This window comes from Jaculus jaculus, chromosome 12 (assembly GCF_020740685.1).
Source record: "Jaculus jaculus isolate mJacJac1 chromosome 12, mJacJac1.mat.Y.cur, whole genome shotgun sequence".
Lineage (NCBI taxonomy): Eukaryota > Metazoa > Chordata > Mammalia > Rodentia > Dipodidae > Jaculus > Jaculus jaculus.
The window spans coordinates 44,295,463-44,312,092 of NC_059113.1; the positions used below are offsets into that span (position 1 = coordinate 44,295,463).

Genomic DNA, 16,630 nt, shown 5'->3' on the forward strand with positions numbered 1-16,630 from the left:
TCTGAATACTGGCCTTTGTCCACAGGACTTTTGTCACTAAGTTTTTAATATTGTTTTCACCATATTATGCTATGATAATTGAGATATTGTAATAAAATATTCATGTGGACTTATAATTACATTTTCTCCTCCTTCCCAATCTATAATAAATGTGAATCCACAACAACCAGGAACAGAGGATCATACATGCTATCTGCTAAGTGAACATGCTTTTATATATTATTCAGCTTGGAAACATACGCCAATAAGAACAAGTAATGAAAATCTATTTGTTTTTAATAATGCAATGTAAAGAAATTTTCCCAACTGTATAATCACATCATTAGTAAATGTCTGTAGCTCACTTCTAAAGCTCATGCAAATACTTCGTGGGCTTTTGTTTTATTGTGTCTTATAGGCCAGGAGACAAATTAAATATTATTACATATATGGAAAATATTTTTTCAAGCTCTTTCTTGTTTGTGGGCCACAGGTCTGTGATTTTTAATGACAGGGCAAGAAAAATGAATGTGGTTATAGTTACAACATAGACAGGCCCTTGGAAAAACTGTAAAAATTATAAATAGAAAAAGTAATGGATAAAAATTTCTATAAGACCTCAAAATGTTAGTGTGACCATATCTTAGAGAACATAACTTAGTAAGGCTGGTGTTGATCTATCAGTATGGAGTTTCCCCCATACTTTGATACCCAGATGCCATCCTGGGGCCACTCTGTGTGCTCTAGCAATGAAGTAAAAGTTATCCTGACAGTTTTAAGAGCCTAGCTTCTAGAATCAGATTTTTAAACTACATAGGCTCATTCAGCAGGCTGACTAAAGCCACATATAAAACTTTAGAGACAAAATGCACAAATAAATATTCTATTATTTTTCAAAATGCTATGGTAGTAATTAAATAGTAGGTAGTCATGTTCTTTGGTCTATTTATAGTGCCAGTATGGACAGCAAATTACGTAGCCTTTCTCAAAAATGTATCAAGATGCTGCACATAATAAATACAATTTTCTTATCTTTTCAAAACTTTTTCACTGTATTTACTGTGCAATATAAATTAAGAAATTTGCCAAATTGATTCCAGCTACAATGAAAGTGGTTCCAGTTAGAAATGATTTCTGGGAGGGTGAGAGTGAAGAGTGGAGGACGAGAAGAGATTATAGCAATGTGTCAAAAGTCCAAAGGGTGCCACACTGATGTAGATAGGAGCCACTACAGGGAGGTTTCAAAGATGTTTGAGCAAGCAAACATAATGTCACATGGAGAGTATGAAATTGAGGAAGAAAAGTAGAAACATTGCCACTTTTTAAACTGAGAGATGGAATTGTATTTATTTGCTGGTATGATACATTGTTAATGCATGTTGTGATTGATGGAAGATAATAATCTACAGTTAGAAATTAGGAACACAATGGCAGATAACAATGTGTTATACATGTTAACAGGTTATGCAAAAAGGTTATGCATTTCACAGAACGATACTTATGAAATAATCTTAAATGTTTTTTTTAATTTTTCTTGAGTTCCTAGTTGTTAGTTATAAAACAACTGAAAAGTATAATTATTTGTAATGAGCTACCTGTCTGAATATGTCTAGCACAGAGACTGACTCAGTCTACATCAAGCATTCCCATGGGAATACACATATTGCTTGGTGCTCCCAAAATGAGACCGTCTATCTAGGAGGTGGTTCTTCAGGCTTGCACAGAACTAGACACACTATTACAGTGTTCTACCCTGCTATTGAGGGAAAGATTCATATATTATCTCAAATAAAACTGTTCCATTGACCTATGATACAAAGACCCAAAGAGTGATGTGTTCTCCATGCCTAGCCACCTAGTGGCCCATGTGATTCTGAGAACACAAGTAACCTAGGATATGCCATCCAGATGGGAGCTCAAGGGTGGCTGGCACCCCTGTCCTGAGGACCCCACCAAGCTTCTTCACTTAATGTAAAACAGTACATAAGTTACTACTATTTGGTGTGCTGTGCCCCACCCAGAAAGGATCCACCAGTGAAACCTGGCTCTCAAGGACTCCAGGGTTTTCTGTTAAGGAAAATGACTCTAAGCAGTGGAGGTTGGATAAAGGGGTTCTAGAAGGTTATCCATCCCTGTTATTTGTACAGCCTGAAGGGCTAGTGTAAGACCCTGGCTCTAGCTTTCATGACAAAGCTTACATTTGGAAGATAACAGAGTGTGCATGTTAACTTTGGGACAAGAAAATGCTTAGCCAACTGTCATAGTCTCTATCATGGTACCTTGAACAGTCTCAAAATCAGTGATAAAGCAATCAATAAAACCATAGCTGTTTCTCCATAGCTTTATCCAGAAGGGCAGATCCTGCTTTATGGTTAAACATCCTTATAACTTTGGTTAGGTTGTTCTTGCTATGTCAGAAATATGTTCCCACCTATGTACATTGACATCTACATCCTTTAAAGATCTGCATCCTTTAAGATGGTCATTTTCCTGAAAGGCTTATTTACACTGTGGCTTTCATCCTCTTTTGAGCTTTTTCTAGGGAGTCATGGAGGAAAATACCTAAGAGGAAGATCTGATCCACCATGATTTGGGAGGGAAAGAAAGTCACCTTACCCCATGAACATGCATTGTGGAATATTCACAAAACATCAAAATCTGTAACACAGAAGTCATTCTGATGCTACTTGGGACAGGCCCTTTCAATTTATTTTTGTAATGCTTGCTTTGTTTATCTAAACACAATCCTGGTTACACTTCTGTCTCTCCAATGGATTCTTTTTTTCCTTCCAGAAAACAAGATCAAGGTGACCTCCATAACACCTTCTGCCCACTATGAGCTGTTGGGGGTGTGGGGAAGGCTGTGTCCATATTTCTCCTTGGTTCAGCCCATGTGTTGCTTAAACAGCACATAAAAATGATAGAAGACAGAAATTGGCTAGGTAGCTCAGGGGTGACAGACCCAAAGTGAATAGCCCTCTCCTGGCTAAGAGCAGGAATTGTCCTTGGGCTCCGGGTGAAAATTATTGGTCATTGTACTTCAATACAGGTCAAAAACCATATGCAGCTGACACGTAAAATGGAAGGGCATGGCTGGAAGCCAGAAGAGAGTCAGTACCCAGACAGTCAGTGTGTCTAGTGCCAGAAGGTGCTACATGGGTGATGGGGGAAATGATCAATATCTGTCCAAGCAACTCAGGGTCCAACCTACATAGCAGCAAATAACCTGGTGTGATGCCCACACAAGTGCAATAGTGGCACACAGCCATGGTGGGGAACCAACTGCTCTTGATTTGGTTAACTGATCCCCTCAGTGGTACTAGACCCATAGCTGGAACTGGGAAACAAGTCAGAACTATATCCAAGCATAAGCCCACTCTCCAATATCAAGTTACCATCAATCATGGGGTACAAGAGGGCCTACACCTATAAAATAAGTAAGGGTTATCTCATTTGACCTGGTGCTAACTTACTCTCCGTTGGAGAATCTGCTTCTCTTTTTCAGATAGATGCAGATCCTAAGGAGAGAGCCACCCCATCATATCTCAAAAGGGCCCCAACTGAAACTAAAGAAAATTGGCAAAACAAGCAAGGGTGCTGTTTTCCTGATGAACCGGATACCATCACAAGGGGGAAGGAGACCAACACAGAGAAAAATCAACGCCTACCAAATCAGATAGCCAGAGCCCCAGAAGCCCCCAACACCTCATCACTGAAGCAGACCAAAAATGAACCCAACATGGCTCAGGGAAATTTTGCGGAAGAGAGGGCAGAAAGAATGTTAGAGCCACATGTTGGGTCATGATATACAGATACATTTATCATACCAATAACTGTGGCCTAACCCCACAATGCATGACCTGTATACCTCAACAAGGAGGAGCCAATGGGGAGGGGGTAGGTCATGGGTGAGCCTAATAATGGTACCAAACTGCCTGTACTTGCAGAATAGAAAACTAATAAAAAAAAAAATACAGGTCAAAATATGTCAGAAAGATCTGGCCCTTCCTTATTTCTGCCTCTTTAAGAAGCCCTTCCATTCCCTGCCTAGAAATTTTCAAAATTTCTGACCCAGATTCCTGGCATCAGGTGTAAACTGATTATATCTGTCTTCCTCACATAGCCACTCCCAATAAAAAGTCTCAGAACTAAGACTCAAGGTGGTCTCCTCAAGCCCCTCTTGCCATTCTGGACAAGAGTTCTGCTTCCTTTCCTCATGGGCCTTTTCAACAACCTCTTACATCCTTGGGCAAGAGCTTTTACTTGCTTCTCCTCTTATGTTCTAGGCTTAAGTCCACCTTCTCTCCTTCTTTCTAAATTTTAAGCTATAATAAAATCTTTCTGAAGCTTATCTGTTGGTCTATGGGTTTTATTCTTCCAATTCATAGGACAAAGATCTATGAACACTTCACATTAATTGTGCATTGGCATACAAGGAACCCAAAATTCCTGTATCAAAAATACCTCAGAGTAACTGCACTGAGGTCAGAGAGACTCTAGGCCTGTCTTCTCCTCAGCCCAGAGAGATTGGTTTGTTCCCTTTTGCTGACTGATCATGTGCAAAATGAGAATGACATTCAGTGATTTGTGACATGGACAAGTAAGTGTGCATGGGTACAGCTGCCCAGCAGTCCTAGGACAAGACAGACCAAATCATTTCCAATCCTCTTTGTGCCTCCAAGGCCAGCCAAGCCATACTCTGTCCACCACTGAAGGACTCTGTAATTCCATTCTTTCTCCTCTCTACAACCTAGTAACACTGGGATCTTCTCTGTGTCCTGACTCTAAGGTTCTAAACTCCAATTCCACCTAAACAGTCTTTTATCCTTGAATTCTCAGAAGTTTCTATCATCACATTTTCTTATTTAAGTAGTGTTTATTCCTCGTATGTATACGTGATAATGATAAAACTTAAGATCCTCAAGCAGAAAACATTTTTATTTAAATTTTCAGTGAACTCCATCCAATCACAGAAAGATAATCACCGCATAGTCTCACTCATCTAAATCTAGTTATATTTTCATGAATATAGAATATTTACAGAATAGCAAAGATTACCCGGAGGAGTAGGGAAGTTGCCAGCTGAAGGTAGAAATAGAAGAAGCTTAACTTGGCAGAGATGCCTTGGAGGCTTACCAGCCACAGAAGCAACTAGAATCCCAAGCAAACCCCAGAAGCTTATTAAAAAGTGATTTTAGATGTGTGGGAGAGGGATGAATATTAAAAGTGAGAGACTGGGAATTTACAAGCCACAATACAATAACTGACACAGAGTGAATCTGAGCATTATCAGAAGTGGTAAAATGCAGAATTAACATTTACATCAATCAGCTAAAGATGTAGCTTAGAAGGGACATCTTTGAAGGAATAAAAGATGAAAGGGTGGCAGGATAAAATCACAGCTCCCTAGATAAAAGCTCAAGTGTATGGAAAGCTAACAAAGGGTGTGGGATCAATAAATAGAAAATAATGGAACATGAATTGTGTGACTTAGTGAAGAGTTGAGGATGGAGCCAGGCATGGTGGCACATACCTTTATTCCCAGCACTCGGGAGGCAGAGGTAGGAGGATCACAGTGAGTTCGAGGCCACCTGAGATTACATAGTAAGTTCCAGGTCAGCCTGAGCTAGAGTGAAAACCTATCTCGAAAAAAAAAAAAAAAAAAAAAACAGATTTGAGGATGGAGGCTGAACATGGTCTACCACAGCCATGTGAACAAAACATAGCTACAAGGGGATGGCAAGAATATACCATCACGGTTCATGTGAATGACGTACCATTTAGGAGAATAATGAGAACACTCCATTCCACCTCCATTTAACTCTAAGAAGAGTAGAATTATAACCACAGACCTTAAAAACAACTAGATTACATTAAAAAAATTAAAAAAAAATCAAGGTTACTTTCATTTTTTTCAATGGTAAAACAAGACCCTAGAGGTAGTTGTCCAACATGATTACATGCTCAGAGTAAAGTCAGCACAGGGGTTATTTTAATTGAGAAGGAAGAGATCATCTTTTAGAGTATATCTAATGTTTAAGGCACTGTGTTAACATTCTCCTTATCTTCAACTTAGCTGATAGATACATTTCCAACAACATTTATGCTTAAAAAAATACCCCAAATGGATCCGCAATAACTATCAAGAAAGAAAACCCAAGGAAATGTACATAAACTAGGAAGGAATGAGTTGGGTAGGTAAAGATTGAAATGATTGTTTACTTTTACATATTAAACAACTTGCTTAAATAAATGGAGAATGTCAACCCACAGGGTGCTGAGAGCTGGACCGCAGACATGGCCGCTCTGGACGACCCAGCATGGAGAAGTGACAGTTAGGGGAAACCACTGCAGGTGGTAGCAGTAGCTTTGGAAAACTGTGGACATGCTTGGGGAGATGAAGTCTGAGCATCCTGGCACACATCTTCCAGAATGTGCCTTTCCCACACTTTAGGGAATCCATCTTCAGTCACTGCAAAGAAAGCTTGAAGGAAAAGCTTAGAACTCAGGTTCTCTGAAGTACCCTGGAGGTGAGGCAGACTCTGACATTCTCAACCTAATGTTGTCAGTCAGAAGTGGTGTAGTAAAGTATGTACAATCATGTTAGATGAATCGCACAAGGCAGAGGTTCAAGTATTTCTGACAGATTTCCTTCATTCCACCTACATTTATCATTAACCATGTTGGAAAATGTTTTCATTTTACCAGGAAACCAAACCGATTTTTTGAAAATAGGTTTCATATTTAGTTATGAGGAAATGGGGGGTGGGCATGCCAGGTTCTTTGTCTCAGCAAAAAAAAAAACCAGATTCATGCATCATTTTATGTATCTGGCTTTTAGGGGGTACTTAGGAATCAAACTGGGGTCTGGAGAATTTTCAAGAAAGCACCTTTAACTACTGAGCCATCTTCTCAGCCTCCAAGCTTATACTATGCTTTTCAAGCACACAGGGCCATGCCAGGAAATTCCTGGAAAAAGGAACTAGAATTAGGGATAATTTGACGAAAGGAGGGGGAAATACAGAATATGAAGGAGCACTGAGAGATGGGATGTCTGCAGTGATTTCCTTCTTTTCTTTTTTGAAATCATATTTATTTTTATTTAAGACAGAGAGAGATGGAGAGAGAGAAAGAGGACAGAGAATAGATGTTCCAGGGCCTCTACCCACTGCAGATGAACTCCAGACACATGTGTCACATTCTGCATCTGACTTATGTGTTACTTGGAGAATCAAACCTGGGCCCTTAGGCTTCACAGACATGTACCTTTAAACACTAAGCCATCTCTCCAGCCCTCCTTCTTGTTTTTAAAACTTGGTGTTTATTATTCTTTGTGGAATTTTAGTATATTTAAGTATTTTTAAGTACACATAAAATAATATAGTATAAAGGCTCAAATAAGCTATTAAATACAAAATAACTTGAATTTAAATATTGGTTTGTTTTTTTTTCTCTGGAAATGTTGCTTATTTATAGTTTGGAGATGAAATTAACATTTTTATCATAGGGTGTTCCAAGGACTGAACAAAAGCTCATGGGTCAAGTCTTTTTCATGAAGCTTGGCCCAAGGTTAAAAGTCCATAAATGATAGTTCCTCTTATTGCTATGAAAAAAAAAATCACAGAAATTGAGTGAGGAGAATCTACACATTAAAATTCAATATTTCAAGTTTTTAAAAGCAATTGTGAGGCACACATATGGGGCCTATTTAACAAATCTTGGCCAAACCAGAAAACTCATAAAATGTATATTTTCTTAAAGTACCAAGGAAATATCTCTTACTGTTTCATTAACAAAAATATTTTTAAAGTCAGTATTTTAAAAGTTAAGAAACTCACATCAGTGAACTTAGTTGTTTACTACACAGCATTTGAGGAAAAAAAAATAATTAAAATTTCTCAACTGCATAGTAAATTTTAGTGTACTTCTTGCTTGGTTAGAATGGAATGTTTTATGCCAGTTTTATTATGAGTCTTGTAAACTAAAATTATCAATGAATGAAATTATTATTTTGTCCAAACTAAATAGAGAAAAAAATCCCTGTGTAGTCCACGACCAATAGTTCCTTTTCCCATGTACAGTAAACACATTGTGTTAGGCACTCTTGGTGGATGCCAGGACTTCTTAGATGAGCTGCAGATATAAGAGAAGTGCCTTGGTGTATGTAAACTTGAGTCAGAACATAAATTACTCTTCTATTAAGTGCTTATTAATACAGATGATAGAGAAGCTTTGCATGCAAACCTCTTCCTTAATGGATATGAATCATTTGGCTTTGATTAAGATATTGCTTCTTTCTACTTCATCTTGTACTGGGAACAAATTTAGTTCATGTTTCATAGGATTTTTATGATCATTTAATGTTAAGTGTTCAATAAATAAATAGACTGATTTCACGTTTCTACATCATGAAATCACTGGAAAGAATAGCTGAACAATTAAGTGAAAAACAAATCTGTACTCAATTACAGAAACAAAGGAAAGTATATTATAACATCAGTGATAGCAAAAATAATCTTATAAACCGTTCTTCTACATAGAGGTATCGTAAAGCATTTTAGATTATTTTACATTCCTTAGCCAGAGAAGTTTTACAGTAAGAAAATAATCCATTTCTATTGAATTAAATTCAAGACAATTTTTTGGAGAGGAATATTCAGTGGTGCTCACTTCATCCTAGGAAGCTTAGTCAGTGGTCAGGATGAGACATCAGTTTCTGTCCAAGCTTGCTCAACCTGAAAATGAACAGGTGGGGCTATTCCATCAAGATGTTCTCTAAAATTCGCCCTGTTCTGATTTTTATAGCTCTTTTCCTTTCCTAGAAGCTATATTTGCTCTGTGTAGCAGAACTGACTTGAGGAATACATTAATAGAAGCTACAGTGCTAAAACTACTCAAAAAGAAATCAGTGGCTTTTGTATGGTGGTGGAGTATGTCTGTCTTTCCAGCTCTGGGAAAGTAGAGGCAGGAGGATCAAGAGTTCAAGGTCAGTTTTATCTATAAGAGACAATATCTTCAAAAAAGAAAAGAAAAGAAAGAAAAAGAGAGAAGAGAAAAGAAAAATGAGAAAAAAAGAAAAGAAAAGAGTCAATGGATAATTGTCTCCACATTCACAGATCTGCTATTTTTTGGTACACTGGGGTCTGCTATACTTCACTTCCAGGGCTGGATGGAGACCTGCCAGCCCAGCAGTCAGGTGTGAGGTTACCTGTTCAGAAAAGCAATTATCAGGTTGGAGGATTCTGTTGTCATGGTAACAGGGAGCCCATGCCCCAGTGAAGTGATCAGGGCAGATCTTAGCCTATGTGGTGTTTCATCCTCACCACCCCCAATCTTTTGCTTCTCCAGAGTGTGAACAGAAGGTGAAAGTGCTTCATTTTCCCCATATGCAAGTCCTGCCCTGCTTCTCACATGTGAACATCCTTCCCCTCATGTATACAAGTCCCACACCCTTGCTATAGGTCATTAAGACATCTGAGAAAATTAAGAAATTGATATGTCAGACACAGGCAGAGCCCTGGATTAAAGCAAACCTCAGCTGTCTAATAGGAAAGCCCCAGCCTATGGAGAAGTTGCAGCAGCTTGAATCACCAGGGGAACAGATCTGCAGGGGACCTCCTCCCCCCATTATAGGGGGGGGCATTTACAGTGAGCCAGGATCCTCCATTCTTGGGGTCACAATAAGCCTGGACCACCCCTCACTGACAAAATCTCAGACCCCTAGATCAGTAGAATGTAAGGCCACTCCTTCTACGAGCATGGGATAACTAGCCATTCAGATAAAACTTAGGCTTTGCCCATAACCCCGTGACCTTAGGCCAGTTGCCTAGAAAACTCCTTATATGGTATCAGCCAGCACCTTTGCACTGCCCATCCCCCTGCCATTGCTAGAATGAATGTCCCCATATGCTAATTAGGCATCAGCAAGTAACTTTGTACATCCTATCCCCTTAGAATCCTCAACAGCTTATAAACCATTTCCCTATTGATTAAGTGAAGCTGTTCACAGAAGCTGTGTTGCTCAGGTTCACATTGCTGGTAGAAATCACCCAACCAAGAGCAGCTTGTAGGGAAAATGGGTTTATTTTGGCTTATAGGGAGAAGCTCCATGATGGCAGGGAAAGCAATGCCACGAGCAGTGGGTGGATGTCATCCCCTGACAAACAGCAGGTGGACAATAGCAACAGGAGAGTATGCCAAACACACTGGCTATAACACTCATAAACTGATCCCCAACAATACACTGCCTCCAGGAGGCTTCAATTTCCAATTGTCATCAGTTGGGGAACCTAGTATTCAGAATATCTAAGTATATGGGGGACACCTGAATCAAACCACCACAGACTGTCCTCCTGAGAGTGACTCTTCCTACCCTTGCATGCTCACCACTGTGGTTACCTAAGCATTATGGGGAGGCGACAAAGGACCCAGAAACCCACATTGAGACTCCCAGATGTTCCGCTAAAAGGAAACGGGAGTTTTCAGGCAATTCACTTGCACTTACATATACATGCATTGGCTTCCCTGAAAAGAACAAGGCTAGTAGATATGCATGTTAGGGTGTGAGATGGAGCAACCATTTCCTCCAATGCCTTAGACACTGGCTTCTTTTTTTTTTTTTTTAATTTTTTATTTATTTATTTGAAGCGACAGACACAGAGAGAAAGACAGGTAGAGGGAGAGAGAGAGAGAATGGGCGCGCCAGGGCCTCCAGCCTCTGCAAACGAACTCCAGACGCGTGCGCCCCCTTGTGCATCTGGCTAACGTGGGACCTGGGGAACCGAGCCTCGAACCGGGGTCCTTAGGCTTCACAGGCAAGCGCTTAACCGCTAAGCCATCTCTCCAGCCCAGACACTGGCTTCTTACTCAGTTGTCTAGCCCATATTTTCCTCAATGGACAGAAAAGAGAAATGCTTCTAGCAAAGACAGAGTAAGAAAAATAAAATATGTCTTTGAGGTGAGGCTAACTTAGAAGTATATGCAGTGACTCATTTAGCCCAGCCTGGGGTAACTTGCCAGCCAATGGCCTCCTTCCGCCTTAATGATACCTTAGAAGGACTTTGAAATGAAGCCTTAAAAAACAGCATCATATAAAGTCTTTGAACAGGTATAATGTGGTAGCATTTTTCCCTGTTTAATCTATTTCCCATCAAAAAACCCTGCCTCAGAGCTGCTGGCTGCCTTTGGGTAGGAGAATAGCACTCATACTTTAGATTGCCTGGGATATAAAATCCTGTAAGAAACTTGTCATGGCTTTGGGATGGCTGAAACCCTCCCCTCCAAGGAAGGTTGAGTTTCAGCCCAAATCCATAGGCCAGCAAGAAATTCAAGGGCTCCACAGTGAAAATTGTTCTTAAAAATTTCATGCTTCAAATAGACTGATAATTAGGGATGAATTCAATTGTATAAATTTGGAATAGTAGTATATGAGTACTTTCCCTAAAGGCTTACCAAGTCATTTCAATCCATATATATACATACATACATACATACATATATATATATATATATATATATATATATATATATATATATATATATATATATATAAAATATTTCCATGGAGTTGGAGATCAAATTCAAGGCTTAAATACACTAGGCAAATGCCCTACATCTGTGCTACCTGCCAAATCCTATGCATTTTTCCTGAAGCCATAAAGACATTACACATTAAATGCAAAAATTAACCAGTGCAATCAACCATTAAAAAGAAGCCCATGGGCGCCCGCCGTCGCGCTGGGCCCGGGCGGATGCGGGCGCCGCGTGCCAGGTTGAGGTTGTCACCGGCGCCCGGGCCAGTGCACCATGTTCCACAACAGCAGCCAGCGGCGCCACTGGACCTTCGCCAGCGGCCAGCAGCTGGCGCGGCTGCGGGCCGACGCGAACCGCAAGTTCAAGTGCAAGGCGGCGGCCTCCGGGAAGGTTCTTCCAAATGATCCCATCTTTCTTGAGCCTCACGAAGAAGCGATACTATGCAAATACTATGAGAAAAGATTATTGGAATTCTGTTCAGTATTTAAGCCAGCAATGCACGGTCTGTTGTGGGTACAGCTTGTATGTATTTCAAACGTTTTTATCTTAATAATTCAGTGATAGAATATCATCCCCGGATAATAATGCTCACATGTGCCATTTTGGCCTGCAAAGTGGATGAATTCAACGTGTCTAGTCCTCAGTTTGTTGGGAACCTTCGCGAGAGTCCCCTTGGGCAGGAGAAGGCACTGGAACAGATTTTGGAATATGAACTACTGCTCATACAACAGTTAAACTTTCATCTCATTGTCCACAACCCATATAGACCATTTGAAGGCTTCCTCATTGATATAAAGACTCGCTATCCCATGTTGGAGAATCCAGAGATTTTGAGGAAAATAGCTGATGACTTTCTTAATAGAATTGCATTGACGGATGCTTACCTGTTATATACAACTTCCCAAATTGCCCTAACTACCATTTTATCTAGCGCTTCCAGGGCTGGAATTACCATGGAAAGTTATTTGTCCAAGAATCTAATGCTGAAAGAAAACAGAACTTGTTTGTCACATTTACTAGATATAATGAAAAGCACGAGAAACCTAGTAAAAAAGTATGAGCCACCCAGATCTGAAGAAGTTGTTCTTCTGAAACAGAAGCTAGAACGATGTCACTCCGCAGACCTGGCACTTAATGTAATTACGAAGAAGAGGAAGGGCTATGAAGATGACGACTATGTATCCAAGAAACCCAGACTGGAGGAGGAAGAGTGAACCTACGACGATCTGGTAGATTCTCTATAATCACATGAAGCTGATGTGGCTGTGCTAACTACCCAACAGGAAGAGGAAGCCTATGTGGCATTTAACTTTATTAAAAAATACATTGTGTAGCCAGGTGTGGTGGCGTATGCCTTTAATCCCAGCACTTGGGAGGCAGAGGTAGGAGAATCGCTGTGAGTTCGAGGCCACCCTGAGACTCCATAGTGAATTCCATGTCAGCCTGGGCGAGAGTGAGACCCTACCTCAAAAAAAAAAAAAAAAAATTGTGAAAATATCAAAATATATTAAACTTTTCTATTTGTTATTTAACTTTCCTTTTATGGTTGTATTATGCAAAACTTCAAAGAACTAGAATGGCACCTAATTTGGGTATTCCTGTCCCTCCTTGACTGGCTCGAACTGTCCTCCAGGAAAACTGTAGTGCAGTTGTCCATAGAATGTGAGGAGCAAACCTGTCCTTCTAGACAAAACACCAGAGTAAGAAAGAGAAAAACTGAAGTGCTAAGGAACAGTATTTTGTCCTTAACCTTTATAAATTACTTTTCCCTAGTTACCCTGATATATTCAGCAATTTGTTCATTATTACTGAGCTAAAAATACACTGAGTAGTTACCGTACCTGAGTAAAAAATTTGTCTTTGTTTATTAGAAAAATAAAGTGGATTTAAAAAAGTTAAAAAAGAAAAAGAAAAGAAGCCCATGACCATGAAAACATAGCTATTTTCCATGGGAGTCACTATGGCTACAGTGGAAAGTAATTAGCTTAGAAGCCTAAAGTGGAAACTCCAAGGGGGCTTCAAAATTGTGATATCTGCAATGTGCAAGACTTTGTTGGGCTGAAGGCTCTATTCAGTGTCTATGGTTGTGTTTTGTGATGATGCTTGTCTGCTTCCTTGTGGGGATGCCTTCCTGGAACACAAGGCTTGTCTCTTACGCTGCTACTAGTACAGTAGCACATTCATTCATTCAATAAGCATTTCTACTCCTTGAGTGTTCTGTCACATTGTTCAGGTATGTAGTCACATAAGTCCATACTCCTTGTGGACTGATGTCTCAGGTCCATGAAAAAGACAGATGAGAGTCACAGACTGTGGTAATGAATCTCTTTTAGGAGAGGGGCTAGGCCTGTGGGTCCAGAACAAAGGAGATGTCCTAGATTCAGACTGGAGGGACATGGAAGGATGGCGAAGGGATATAAGAGGGATGTTGGAGGGATGAGGAGGTATATGGGAAGGATGGTGAAGGGATGGGGGAGGGATGAGGAAAGGAAAAGGGAAGGATGGGGAAGTATGAGGGAGACAGATGGGATAAAATTTCACCAACAATGCTTCAAACTTAGTCCTTACAGAAGATGGGCAGACAGTGGCTGTGTATGCAGAACATCTAGGGTAGTGGTGATTTGGGAAGGGTGACTAGTCCATGTTGACACCAGCAGTTCTGCAGAACTTTTATGATGACCAGAGAATGTCAGCCATTGAGCTGAGTTGTATATCACCTTGATATCATGACTTGTAGCCAATGATGAGAGAATATTTTCCAGGGTTTTAAATAGGAAAGGCAGTATGTTCATTGCAAGGTATATGTGACCTAAAGAACTGGGAAAAAAATGAGGTCTTGTAAAGCTGCAGGTGGTAACATAATACAAGATAGTCATAGAACAACAGGTTTTCCCAAAATTTGACTTTCTAACAAATATTCACATTCCATGAAGATAGATTAGGTACAGTATTTAGTTTAGATAGAGTGGGTGAAGATATTTCGGGTGTCTCCTAGTTTGGTGCCTAGGCAATCACATCAGTATGGTCTGAATCTCATGTTTGGCATCAGGAAGGCGATTCTGGAAGTGCTTTACATGAGGGGAAAATTCACGCCTAAACTTCCCACCTAGGCATGGAATGTAAGCAACACCACACACACAAGGAACTTGATCAAGAGGTGGGATACAGTCTTAGTAAAAGGAAAATACCTCTGCTGGGCTTATTTCTTTCATGAATAAAAATATGTTTATTAATTGTTAATATCTTTGGGAACTTATGTCCATCTTACAAGAAACAGGTTTAGTGTTTCAGTCAGGTTCATATTGCTGGAAGAAAACACCTGACCAAGAGCATCTTTAAAAAAAAAAAAAAAAGTTTATTTTGGCTTACAGACTCAAGGGGCAGCTCCATGATGGCAGGGGAAAACAATGGCATGAGCAGATGGTGGGCATCACACCCTGGCCAACATAAGGTGGATAATAGCAACAGGAGAGTGTGCCTAATACTGCCATGGGGAAACTGGCTATAACACCCTTAAGCCTACACCCAAAAATGCAATGTCTCCAGGAGAGTAGCATTCAGAATACCTAAGTTTACAGGGGACACCTGAATCAAACCACTACAGTTAATTTCATTCAATGTCCATATATCCAGCATAGTGGGGTAGCCTAATATGCATATACTTCCCAATATTGCTTTCTGTTCTAGAAAAAAAAAATGCGACAAAACTTATGATCTAAGAGAATCCCTTAGCTAACATGGCAGATTCCTTGAAAGTCAGGACAGTTGAGTACCTTGATTTTTTTTTTTTTTGATTGTCATAAGTTTTATTTGATTTTTGAAATCTACATTGTATGCATGTTTTGAAATCAGAGTAGGGAATATTTAAGAAGAGGAAGGGAACCATCAGGTGTAGGGAAGGGAAGACAAGAGAAGGTAACAGAGAGTAAAGTTAAGCATTGTATATGATAGATGTGTATGAAAATGTCATAATGAAACCCATCATTTTGTACAATAAATATACAGTAGTGAGTCCATTCAACAGCCCGATTGTGACATGTTTGGGGATGGTGTGTAGTTCTATATGTTTTGTAGGATTATCTTTTCTATTGCTATGGGTGCAATATGGATTTTTATATGTATGTATTTATTTCTTTAGATTGCTTTGAGTAACATATCAATATTCTTAAAATGCATGATTATGTGGTATCTTTTGTGTGTTTTCGATTTTTTTTTTTTTTTTATGTCCAGAATTCACTCAACAATTGTCCCAGTGAAGAGGGATTGGGAAACCTTGCCAGATATGAGAATATACAACATGGCATGTTCATGATACAATGAATAAAGGTAAGCATATTACAATGGATGTGTAACATAAATTCTATGGCACACCCTGATAGGTAAAGGCACAAATGATATAACCACAGTATACATAGTTTAGTCTGGAATAAAACAGGCAATAGGTGGAGGATGGCCATAGGTGATAGCAATAAGAAAGTAGAAAAGGGAAAAGATTCTTAGTCAAACCTTCCTCTCATAGTAAAGAAAAATACTTTCCTTTTAACAGCTATTTCATTTCATTTCATTGGATAGGCCTCATCAGTGATCTCACCTGCTGGCTATACCACAGTGTGGGTTTTCTCACATTATTGGCAACTTCAAGTTTCCACTATCTAGTTTATCTAGTTAACATAAATGTGACTTCTGAGAAACTCATATCACACTGAATTGTTTTATTTAGACTGTAATTTTAAGGCAGTGCAGGTCTTTATTAGGATCACCTTAAGCACATGGGATGCATAGAAGTTGTTGATAGTTTCACCTGTAGTAACAGGTCATCATGATCAGGAGCCAAAAATACCAAGATTTCATCATTCTAAGCTATTTATGGCACAAAGCCATCTTGGTCATATTATTTAAATTTATACATAAACTCATTAAAAATTGATGTGGGATAAAGATATATTATAACCAAACAATAGACAGCAATGGGAGTAATGCCTAAAGAATTATGAGTTCCACTAATAGATGAGCTATAATATACCTCAGGAAGCTTTAAGAAGATGGGGTTCTATCATGAGTATGTCTCTGTTATAGCCCCACTGATAACTTCGAGTCAACTCTAATTTTGTCATCAAAA

The 16,630-nt window shown here is 39.4% G+C and overlaps 1 protein-coding gene and 1 pseudogene across 4 annotated transcripts in view; one reads left to right on the forward strand and one right to left on the reverse strand.

Annotated features, from left to right (window-relative positions):
- Csmd1 (CUB and Sushi multiple domains 1) overlaps window positions 1-16,630 on the reverse strand; it is a 1,843,561-nt gene that overhangs the window by 426,039 nt on the left and 1,400,892 nt on the right. The window lies entirely within an intron of this gene.
- Window positions 11,785-12,725, forward strand: LOC101617539 (annotated as a pseudogene).